This window comes from Notechis scutatus, chromosome 1 (genome assembly GCF_049901735.1).
Source record: "Notechis scutatus isolate UNSWTSFEM ecotype Mainland chromosome 1, rNotScu1.2, whole genome shotgun sequence".
Classification (NCBI taxonomy): domain Eukaryota; kingdom Metazoa; phylum Chordata; class Lepidosauria; order Squamata; family Elapidae; genus Notechis; species Notechis scutatus.
The window spans coordinates 30,201,949-30,214,827 of NC_142009.1; positions in this window are offsets into that span (position 1 = coordinate 30,201,949).

Consider the following 12,879-nt stretch of genomic DNA (forward strand, 5'->3'; position numbering starts at 1 on the left):
CTAGAATACCTTGAATTACACCGTCTTTGGTCTGATCGAAGTATGATATATAAAATCATACATTGCAATGACTTACCTGTCAATGAATAGTTCAGCTTCAACCATAACAACACAAGAGCAAACAATAGATACAAACTCAAGGTTAACTGCACCAAACTTGATTGCGGGAAATACGACTTCAGCAACAGAGTGGTCAATGTCTGGAATACTCTACCTGACTCTGTGGTTTCTTCCCCAAACCCCAAAAACTTTAACCTTAAGACTGTCTACTATTGACCTCACCCCTTTCCTAAGAGGTCTGTAGGGAGCGTGCATAAGCGCACCAACGTGCCTACCGTCCCTGTCCTACCATCCCTGTCCCTGTCTCCTGTCCTTTTATTTTTCTTATATGTATACATTTCTGTATCATTCTTCATTACACCTCTTACAAGTAACCAGTTTTCACAAATGTGTCCCATGCTTGTTAAGATACCACACAAAGTATTCTGATGCAGTTCCTAAACATGTGATTTAATCAATGTGCATAATGATAGCTCCAAAATATTGGAGCAGTGGGATATTTATAAGAAGATAAAATTTCAGACAAGACATTATTCTGAGATTTTCAATATATATCAATACATACATGTGGTGGGAGTTATTGTTTTTTATTTTATTTTCTATACCAGTGGTGGCTAACCTTTTTCGGCTGCCGTGCCGATAATTGCACACACGCTCACTTGCGCGCACTCACGTGCCAGCACCTAGAAGGCAATGCATGCTGCCCCCCCCCCCACGCCCCCTGCACATGCACGTGCATCTCCCGCACACACCCCACCGCCCCTACACATGCGCGCCAGATACCCGACAATCAGCTGTTGGGCGGCAGCATGTGTGTGCATGCGCAGTGGGGCTCTTCCGGGCGATCTCCCACATGTGGGAAATGGCTCTGCATGCCACTTCTGGCATGTGTGGCATAGGTTCGCCAACACAATTCTATACTGTGTTTTTATTGCTTGTAAGCTATCGAGAGTCGCTGTGAGCAAGTAAACTTTCTGAATGAATGAATGAATGAATGAATGAATAATAAATAAATAAATAAATAAATAAATAAATAAATAAATAAATGTGTTTTTCAGTGACTGCTTGTGGTATCAGACCTAATTTAATTTTAGAAAGGTCTCAAATTAAATCAGAGAGAGGATGAAGTGTAATTATGAACAATCAACTCATAGGATAAGAACAGAATCATGGAATATAAACATTGGAAGGGATTTTGGAGATAATCTAATCCTATTTGCTACAACTTTGTCAAGAACTGTCTATCCAAATTTTGTTGAAATATCACCACTAAAGGACAGTCCATCACCTCCTGAGGAGTTGTGCTCCATTATTCAATTGCTATTACTGTTAAGACTTTTTTCCACTGATATCCAACTGCAATTTACTTCTGTATAATTTAAATCCACTGTTTCTTATCCTGTCTTCTTGAACAACTCAGAACCATTCTGCCCCTTTTCCCATAGGAGACTGAATGCTGATACTTGAAAACAGCATCTGTCTCCTTTTCACCATGCTAAATATACGCAGTGACTTCAACTGTTCCTCTTAAGTGCTTCCTTTCAGACCTTTTATCATCTTGGTTCCTGTCCTCTGGACACATTTTAGTTTGTCAATAAATTCCTACAATGTAGTGCCTGAAATATTCTTGATGTGGTCTGACCAGTATGGCATAGAGAAGAATGATGGTGTAATACTGACTATTACATTATTATCTAGCAATGCATTTGTTTTATTTGTAGTTTCATCACCCTTTAGGATTATGTTCAGCTTGTGATCCAGCTAGATTCTGAGATCCTTTTTGAATGTACTGTTGTCCATCAGAATTAATTCAATTACTTACATTAATTACATTGAATTAAATTAATTCAATGTAATTTATTACATTTAAATGCAATAATTAATTTTTGTTCTTAGCTTGTGTTCTTTGGAACACATCCCCCAGAAAGACTCTCAAAGTTCCTTGATCTACAAAAAAGAAGGGCATCTCTTGAAATTACCCACCGTATGATTTTTTAATGGAAAAAAAAAAGTGCCATAGTGTGTTGTGTGAACCCAGCCATTATAGTTTATACATTTTGATTTATGTCTCAGTGGAGTGTATGAATCCAGCCATGCACCTTTTGCAATCAGATGATCTCTGGTTCAATTCTTTATTTTTTAAAAAAAATATTGTATTGATTACACCATTAAAACATTGGACACAGTTTGGTCGTCCTGGCATTCATTTTTGCCATACATACTAAAGTATATGATACATATCTTATACACATCTATACAGTTAATTTATATCCATTGTATTATCCCTCGTGTTCCATTGTACTTATTTACATAATCTCAATTATCCATTCTAGAAATCCTAATCATTTTCTTTATTCTGGGTCCCTCCTTTCTGTTCCCACCATTGGTAAAAATGTATTCCATATCTTGTAATATTCTGTCTAATCTTTATTTTTAAATTCCATAGTCAGTCTATCCATTTCAGCACACCAGTATTTATCGCCTCATCTTCATCAGGGATTTGTCTGTTTTTCCATTTTTGAGCAAAAAACATTCTTGCAGCTGTGATAATATATACTATTAAATAGATCACCTCTTTACTATGTCTCTCTTTCATAATTCCTAGTAGAAATAATTCCACTTTGTATTCTATTTTCTGTCTAATCATCTCCTCTAACCACGTCTGGATCCTATGCCAAAACTCCTGTGGTTTTTTTTACAAGACCACCACCATGTATGATAATATGTGCCTGGTTCTTGGGCACATTTCCAACAATTTGGTGATAGATTTCTATACATTTTAGCCAACCTTGCTGGGGGAAGATGCCACCTATAGAACATCTTGTATAGGTTTTCTTTGTATGATGTGGCCAATGTTATCTTCCTGTTTCATTCCCATAGTTTAGCCATTATCCAATTCTATATTATATCCCAAAATTTTGGCCCATACCACCATTATAAATTTTCCTTATCAGTTTATCATCTGTCCCCCCCAAAACTGTCATGGCTCTAGTGTCGTGGCTTGTCTACTAATCCCCCACTCCTTCATATCTTTCCCATATTGTGATTGGATTTGTAAATATGCCCACCATTCCAATTCTACCCCTTGTTCTTTTAGCTCTTATTTATTTATTTATTTATTTATTTATTTATTTATTTGATTTGCCAATTGTTTACAAGATAATAAGTATAAATGTATACATAGTTGTGAATACATGAAATGGTTACATATAAGAAAAATAAAAGAATAGGAGAAACAATAGGACAGGGACGGTAGGCACGTTGGTGCGCTTATGCATGCCCCCTACAGACCTCTTAGGAAAGGGGTGAGGTCAATAGTAGACAGTCTTGTCAGGATTTCATTTATAATGTCCTTATATGTGACAATTTTCCCTGATTAATAAGATTTGGGTGTACCAACACCTCTAAGGTGGATAACCAAACTGGAATTTCCATGTAGTTTTGCTGTTTGATTTTGTTCCATACTGCAAATAGAGTTTGTCTTATCTGATGTCTTTGAAAATATTGACGTGCGACATGCCTACCATAACACAAAAATTTGTGCCATCCTAGGTGTAAGTCGTGGCCCTCTAATGATAGTAGCCTCTTGTTCTTGAAGGTTGTTCAGTAAATGTTGCTGCCTGGTAGTATATTTCCCAATCTGACAAGCCAAAACCTCCTCTTTCTTTAGTTTGCAAAAGTTTTAGTTTAATCCTTGATTTCTTTCCTTGCCATATAAAATTCAAAGTTATTTTGTTCTGGTTCAATTTCTTGTTGTTTCCAGTTAAAGAAATCTCAGGGTTCAGCCAAGAAAAATTTCAGTTTACAACTTTGAAGAACAGCTATCATTCAAAGGAAATTGTTCTGAGGAAGACTGACTAATAGTTGAGTCAGCATAAATATGCTTTATTCATACATATCAAGCTCTGTGTTTTATTAGCTTCATCAGGAGTGCCATTGACTTACTTTGTCCATGCAAACACACAGACATACACACCCCTTCTCTTATTGCTCAAGGCACTCAAGTTCCCTCCACCCAGCAGGTACTGGAAACCCTGCTCCAGAATCAACTTGGTCTGGTTCCACCCTCTGCTTTTCATACAAAACACCAGTTATTGTTTCCACACCCAGCCTGGTTGTATCAGGTGCTGCCCACAATTTTCATTCTTATAGAATAGGAACATTTAAAAATATCAAGAAAGAGATGAGATGACCGAATTTGACTGCTTTGTGATATATTTTGGGCTACACATCAGTAGCTGATGTGTTCGTGCCCGCCAATAAAATTGCATGTTATTCCAAATAAACCAATAAAATTGCATGTAATTGTTTGTTTGTCAGTCAAGGCATTGAAGAATAGATACTGGACAGATGGGTTGCATTTAGGGCTTAATTTAAGGCTTGGGTTTGGCCTCAGAACCAGTTTTTATTGCCAAGGTGCAAGATGATTCAAATACATGGCAGAGAATGCCTTCAGTACTAGGTCAGTCAAAGTCGTGCCACATCTGCAAAGAACGAGAGGAAAGAAACTGAGGTCAGAAGGGTAATTGTAGCCCTCACTTGCTCTCCTTTTAATTCTGTTTTTCCATAATTTTCCTTTTTCTGAAATCTTGAGGAAAATAATTCCTAAAATGGCAACATTTTCCCTTGATTTCCCCCCCCCCCCAGTCTCCTGCTGTCTGTTTGATGACTTTTGGGCACATTTAATCACCTGAGCTAGGGAAAGGACCCTTGTTCACCTGATTGTCCCACATAGCTGTCTTTTTTAAGGCAGGCTGCTTTCAGACATTACTCTGGTCTAGCACAAAGATAAAGTTCTATTTCTATGAATTGTCTGGGATATACAATGAAGTTTAAAGGAAGCAATGAAGTTATGCCCTTCTGGTTCATACAGTGAAAGGAGAAAGGATTCAGGTAGTTTTTCCTCATTGCATACCACCATTGTTACTTTTTTAGCCTGTGCAGATCACACTGTAAGAGGATTCTGAACTTGAAACAGCCAAAGCCCACGTAATGTACATTGCGGTTCCAAGCCCCAAGATTATCAAGGCATGTGTCACTGGGAACAAACTATTTCAGTACTGTATAGAAACAACCAGCCAGAATATTTCCAAACCTACTGGAGCTGCCTGGAGCTTCAAGGACTAGATGTGGTTATAAAATGACTCAGGAAGTGTCTACCTGCTCTTTTGGTTACTGAGCAACCACAATATCTCTATGCTTCTGATTAAACTAGTACAGGGAAGCAAAATCAACTTCTGGAATCAAAAGGCGGAAAGATTATTGTTTTGTTAGTTCAGAGGAAAGGCATTTACATTCAGCTAATGTTTAGGGACAAAATAGCTTGGAGATCATCTCTGAAAAATAGCTGACTTTACGTCTAAGACAGACTGACACCTGGTGGTGTGATTACATTTCACTCTAAATAAATATTTCACATTTTATTTTGTTACTAATAACTTTTATTTTGAGAAGAATCCAACACATGTAAGAGATAATTACAAACAGACATTTTGCAACTGTTAGAAAAAGGTAGATACCTTTCCAATGAGCTGGATAGAACTCAAAGCTGATGCTTTTCTTGTTTCTCCTGACTACACCAGTACTTTTCAAATCAAAATTTCCTCAGTGAAAGGGTAGCCACCTCTTTGAGAGAGAAAAACAAGCAACCCTTTTAAAGATTAATAGAGAGTAGTATATAGGCTTTAAATTAATCAGTATCAGAGGATGACTCACTATAGGATCTAACATGTTCTTTGCAAAATAACGTGCTTGTAATTTTAATTCAGAATCAGTTGCTAGCATAAAATAAATTAAATATTCAAAAGTATGGAAGAAGGAAGCAAATAAAATAAAAGCAAAAACATACAACAGAAAAAAAGAATTTGTCCTCTCTTCACCCCTTCACTTTCATTTATGTTAAAGTTTTCTCCTATCAGTTCTGCCCACAGAGGAGATTGGGTGGAAAATGCTACCCATTCCATTTATTTAGACATGCATGCATTCCCAACTCTACTGGCTTCCAGGTTCTTGTCCTAACTCCAAAACAAGAAAGAAAAGAGATACTCAATGGTGAAATGCAACATGACCCTCCTAAAAATCTCTGATTATGGACAACTGAAAATTCAGGGATCCCTGTTTTAGGCAACCTTTAGATGTAAAGTAAGATTAGAAAAAAACTGAAGGGTTCCAAAAGAAGATGCATCTTGTACTGTGACAGTACAATGTTGTTACAAGAACATGGCAGTCTTTACCCATCCCTATCAAAATGTAATGGTGTTCTGGAGTCGGGCAATGCTAAAGGAACAGCTTGCCCTCGGAAGTTGTGGGAACGTCATCACTTGAGACTTTCAAGAAGAGATTGGACTGCCATTTGTCAGAAATGGTGTAGGGTCTCCCGCTTGGGTGGGGGGTTGGACTAGATGATCTACAAGGTCCCTCCCAACTCTGACTATCTGTTATCTGTAAGTTAAATAAAATAAATCAATAAATAATCAAAATAATAGAAATCTTGTATTAGCAAATCTCATTAAATCTCAGCATTGTCTCTACAAAATCTTGTGAGATTTTGGCAGGTCTTTTGTCAATTATGGTCCTATCAGGCGGATCTTTCCAGAATAATTAATGCTATAATGACTACTTCATTGAATTACTGCAAGCATTTTTCATGGGACTGAAGACCACCTCAGAGCTGTAATTTGTATAAATGCCGTCCCCTGTTTGCTAATCAGAGTCTAACTAAGATCATATTTTATTATATGGACTGCTGTGATGGACAATAAATTTCTGAGTACAATTCAAAGTGCCAGTGAAAGTACCTATGAAATTCTATAGCTTGGTATATACTTAAGTATGGTACATACTTACTTGTGTGATTGCATTCTCCAACCAGAATCAAAGTTGTCAATGGAGAGGCTGCTTATAGTATCCCATTAAGTAAGAAGGGGCTGAGAAGAAAAGGGTTGATTTAGCAGCACCTGCTCTTCCGAGTAACCTCTTGGTTGAAGTTAGAATTTCCCCACACCTTGATTTCATTTTAGAAGATGCTTAAATCTGAGATTAGAGCATTTGTTCACTGTTAGACCAAGTTAGAATATATCTGTTTTGTTTTGCTAATGATTGCAAATTATTTTGTAATGTTTAATTTATTCTTCCTGCGAATGGTTTATAATTTGTTGTCTAACTTACCCAGGATACTTTATTGATTCATATGCTGTAGATATTTATATTATGTACATTGTTAATGGCTAGTAGTTCTGTGGAACCTGACAATATAGAAGTTGAATGAATGAATAAAATAAATAATTTTGACCTGTTTTCAATTTTTAAAATTTTGTTTTCCTTTTAAAAAACTAGGTGTACTAAACCCTTTTTCTTTATTTATTTTAATGAGTAACAACATTGTTTTCAATATTTACATTTATTTTAAATCGACTTACTTATTATTTAATTAATAAAGCAAAATCATTAAAGGATAATTGAATTTCCATGGGCACATCTAGGATGTAAAGGGACTTTTAAGGACTACAAAACAAGAACTGTGGACTATAGTACACAGCAGAGGTGGTATTCAGCAGGTTCTGACCAGTTCTGGAGAACTGGTAGCAGAAATTTTGAGTAGTTTGGAGAACCAGCAAATACCACCGCTAATTGGCCTCACCCCCATCTATTCTCTGCCTCCTGAGTCCCTGATTGGCTGGGTCTTCTTTTGTTGCCCTGCACAGGAGAACGGAGCTGAAAAGCAGGTTAGTGGGGTGGAGAGTGAATGGGATTTTGCAGTAACCTTCCCCTGCCACACCCACCAGGCCAGGCCATGCCCATCAAGCCACGCCCACAGAACCGGTAGTAAAAAAATTTGAATCCCATCACGGATACACAGGCTTCAATTTACCTACCATTGTAAAGCCCAGGACTACTACTTGTTAAACACAGAGATGTGGGTGGAGAATTATTAAAGAGAAAATAAATAATCAGACATTTAGAAAATGGGCCTGGCTGAAAAAAGCCTGCATGACCTGTAAGGAAGATTCTTGTCTCGCTAACTTATGAGATTTTGAGGGGGTCAATAAGTACTCAGACAGCAAACATCCATCAGAGACTGTATTCTTTGACTTTCAAAAGCTTTTGGCTAAATCCCCCAGCAAGGGAATAGCTGCTATCATGGATTGATTAAAGGAAACAGAGAATAAAATTACACATGCATTTTTTTCATTTGGATAGGTGTAAAAGGTGAAGCCTCCTGGGAAAGCATGTTGGGAAAATAGTTTAGTATTGCTGCCAAAGAAGCTGCAGGAATAGTAAGAAGTCAAGATGATCTTGAGGCAGTCTTTCTTTTTGCCTCTTTGGAGAGGAATGCAGAATCATAATGATACCAAAATATTCAAGATGGTAAAATCAGAAAGAGACCATTTCCAGATAATATCTCCTACAAGTATTTATGATGCAGTCCAAAGCACTTCTGAACAATTTTTGAATTTACATAGCTCAAGTTGGTAGAGCTATGCAACACTTCAATTTTTGAAGGCAAAAACATTCTCTGGAATACTCATGGGCAAGCATGTAGCATCTGTCTGCAATTCCTTACATTAAAGGCTTTTTTGATTGGCTTGTTCTGCATCTGTAGAAGACAACCATGCCACATTGGAAAAACATGCAGCTGCTTTAAAGAGTGCAGTGTGGACATGGTATACATAAGTATTTTATCACCTCGAACTATATTTTGCCTTCTAAAATGAAGCAGAGCATGATCCATTGGTGTTCGGTGAAAATTTTAACACAGTCCACAACTTTTTTTTTCTTTTCAAGGCATACCACATGTTTAGAATCATTTGGAATGGAACTGTAAATAAATTCAGCTAATCTTATCACTGTGGTGTAGCTTGGAAGAAACATGGGTAAAGGGAGATATGACAGAGATACAAGAAACCATATAAAGTATAGAAAATCTGAATAAAATTTTTCCTACCTCTCTCACTGTTTAAAAAAGTCATCCTTGAAATAAAATGAAGGGAGATTCAAGACTGATTACAATATCAGTCTTAGAATTGACCTCCTATCAGTGGTTACTAGGTCTGAGAGTGTTTCATATATTAATGAGCCATGGTGGCACAGTGGTTAGAGCAGGGGTAGCCAACCTTTTGGACCTCAGGGACCACCAAACTCATAGTTTTAACTCCTGCAGATCAGAGACCCTGGGAAAATCCCAAAAAAATTCCACACCCTGTTTTCCTACCAATCGATCATTCTTTATTTGGGATCGCAGGATACCCTTTCCAGCTCTGTTCTCAGGGAGAGAGAGAAAGAGAGAGAGAGAGACTTTTGGCTTCATGCAAGGAAAGCAGCAGAAGTCTTTTTTCTCTCCCCCAAACTCCTCCAGAAATGAGTTTTTGTGAGACTTGTCGTGCCGGCACAGCTTCTTGGAGCAGGATGCCTTGCGGGGTCCCAAAGACTCATTTCTGGGGGAGTTTGGGGAAAAGAAAGAAAGACATTTGCTGCTTTCCTTGCGTGCAGCCAAAAGCAGAAGAAGAAAGAAGCGGAAAGGAGCAGCCCAGTGGCCAGGCGAGGTGCGTGGGGCGAGTGGGACAAGTTCCCCCCCCTTTCCCCCCTCCCCTCACTACCTCGTGTTGTTTGCAACGCAAGCAACGCAAGCCTTGTGTTCCCGTGGGTGGCACAGCCTTGTGTTCCCATGCGGCCTGGATTTCTCTGCTTTGGGGATGACATCTCTCTGCGGACCACCAAAGTTCTTGTGGACCACCAGTGGTCCCCATCCCATTGGTTGGCGACCACTGGGTTAGAGTGCAGTACTTCAGGCTACTTCTGCTGCCTGCCGGCTGCCTGCAATTTGGCAGTTCAAATCTCACTAGGCTCAAGGTTGACTCAGCCTTCCAGCCTTCCGAGGTCGGTAAAATGAGGACCCAGATAATTGGGGGCAATATGCTGACTCTGTAAACTGCTTAGAGAGGGCTGTAAAAGCACTGTAAATCAGTATATAAATCTAAGTGCTATTGCTATTAAGTACCTGGAGAATAACAATGGAAGAGGACTGTCATCTTTCTTTCCATGCTTGTGAAGGCATCTTTTGAGTTATTCTGTGATATGATAGGCCTGACCTAATGGAACCAATTCTTCTGGCAATGTCTGAAGGGGTCCAGTTGATCCTACCACCTAGTTCTGATGTGGAAGATCAAGTATAATGTTTCAGCTACAAACAGTTGCATTTGGAACAGAGGTGGTATTCAGCAGGTTCCGACCAGTTCTGGAGAGCTGGTAGCAGAAATTTTGAGTAGTTTGGAGAACCACTTCTGACAGGAATTTTTACAGTATCCTTCCCCTGCCACACCCACCAAGCCACGGCCACAGAACTGGTAGTGAAAAAAATTGAATCCCACCACTGATTTGGAAGGTGTTGTATTTGGAAGGTGAAAAAGTTGAAGGTTTCTATTAGTACTACAAAGGGAATTCACTATGTAAGTGTAAAACCATCAGATCCAACTCCCCTTGCCTCCCAGTGTACACACCTATTATTAAAAGGCTTCATGTAAGATAGAGAATGGCTGGATTTAAAATGGGAGGCATTCTGTTTATCTCTGTTATTTTGATGCTGGGCACAAGAGGGTGCTCATTACCTTTACCTCAAAATACAGTATAATTGCCTGCAAGCAGTGGACATCCCAGAAAGAGGTTTTTGCAAAAGCAATTGTTATATAATATTTTAGGGAAATATACGAGTGAAGGCAAATATACATGTCCCAGGATAATGTTGTAGCATCCAATCTGGGTCAATCACAGGGACCAGAGGTTCTGAGCTTTCGGACTCATGCTGGAGCCCATCCTCAGGGAATTTCTCTCTACTACACACTCTGCTAGAGAGAAATTCCCTGAGGATGGGCTCAAGTACAAGCCCGAAAGCTTGGAAGACTAAACTTCTGGTCCGAGTGGCTGACACAGATTAGATCCTGCATATATAATATAGGACACAATTGCTTTCTATTAGTCTGTTGCATTGAAACAAGAAAAACAATGTATGAAGAGGAGGATCTTATGTAGCCACAGATCCAGCAGAACTACACAGTATTCTCTTATTTGGCCCCTGAAAAGTCTGGTGCATGCTTGCAGGAAAGAGTTCTCTGAGCATACATCTGTAGTTGAAATAGTGCTAAATCAGGCCCCTCCTGGAATTCTCTATTAATACATCGACATGAGAGGTGGTATTCAGCAGGTTCTGACCAGTTCTGGAGAACTGGTAGCGGAAATTTTGAGTAGTTCAGAGAACCATCATATACCACCTCTGACTGGAGATTTTACAGTATCCTTCCCCTGTCATGCCCACCAAGCCACACCCACAGAACTGGTAGTGGAAAAAAATTAAATCCCACCACTGATCTACATACATTCCTTCTCACAAATAACATTCTCTTCATCAAAGGAGAGGAAAGCAAGTGTGGTTTCCATAGTAGGCAAGCTGGCCCAAGGCTAAAAAAATTTTTTGGGGTGTATCAAAGAGATAAAATTCTTCTAATTCTAGTGGTCATCCGGATTTTTGCAGCCTAAATACGGTAACCATACAAAATAGTGCAGAAACATAAAAACATAACATCCAATCATTTTTTCTCTAGAATCTGGCACTTATAAGAAAACAAAGAGATCGAATATCATAGGTCTGGATGAAGTCCAATCCAATCCATAGCTCTTCTAGTCCCAACTCCCTGCTCAAGGCGGGAGAACTTTACTATCCTGATCAAATGGTTGTCCAGTCTATTTTTGAAAACCTCCAGTGATGGAGCTCCTACGACTCTGTGAGGCAAGCTATTCCATTGATTAATTGTTCTCACTGTCAGAAAAATTCTCCTTACTTCTAGGTTTGATCTGTCTTTAACAAGCTTCTACCCTTCTACTTCTTGTCCTGCCCTCTGGTGTTTTGGAGAAAAAGTCACAGCACATAAGAATAACAATTATACAAATATCAGCTTCTCTGCCCACCCCATCTTTCTGGGCATATCCTAAGGTTTCAATCCTGAATTTCTTTCCCCTTTTTTGTTACCGTATAATGAACAGTTTGCAGTCTGTTTTTCATGCTAGCAGGTTGATTATACCTGTGTTTACAAAATGGTCTTGTCTAATTCAGGACAACTCTTTCCTCCTTGCCAATATCAGCCCTCATACCAATCTGTAGTATCCTGCTTTTCCTAATTACGCCTTGTTAACAGGAAGGAGGGGTGAAATCACTACCCATTATTCCAATTTTTAAACACATTCCCCAGAGCATCATTTTCTTTAGAGACCCATTGGAGATGTTTTTTTTCAAGCTGTACTCTTCACTCCGACAGGAATCACAAAATGATTGATAGCAAATTGTGAATTGTGTCAGTTTCCCTGTCACATCTGAACACATGTTCCTCTTAAGATCACATATCAAATTTACGCATAAATGCCTCTATTATTCTCAGTAGGAAACCTTTTATACCTTTTCCTTCTTGAGGTTCTACCTGGATTCTCACATTTATGAAAAATGGCATTCTTTTCGATGAAGCGTGGATTGATGTTTTTTCTGTGAAATACTTTAGCAAAATAGTTTATGCAAAGAGTTGTGTGCCATTGAGAAATATAGATCTATCTATGTTTAAACGGAAAAATAAGCTAAGGAAACATAGCTAATCAGGCATAGTTATATGGCATGCTTTACTTTTGTGCCTCCAGAGATTCTGACCCTACTGACATAGGAAAGAAAAGACAAAAGAAAATTATTATCATTAAATAACTAAGGTGGTGCCTTGCAGTGGTGGGCTGCTGATGATTTAATTCCAATGATCCGTTGGTCCCGCCCACCCACCCACCCATCTT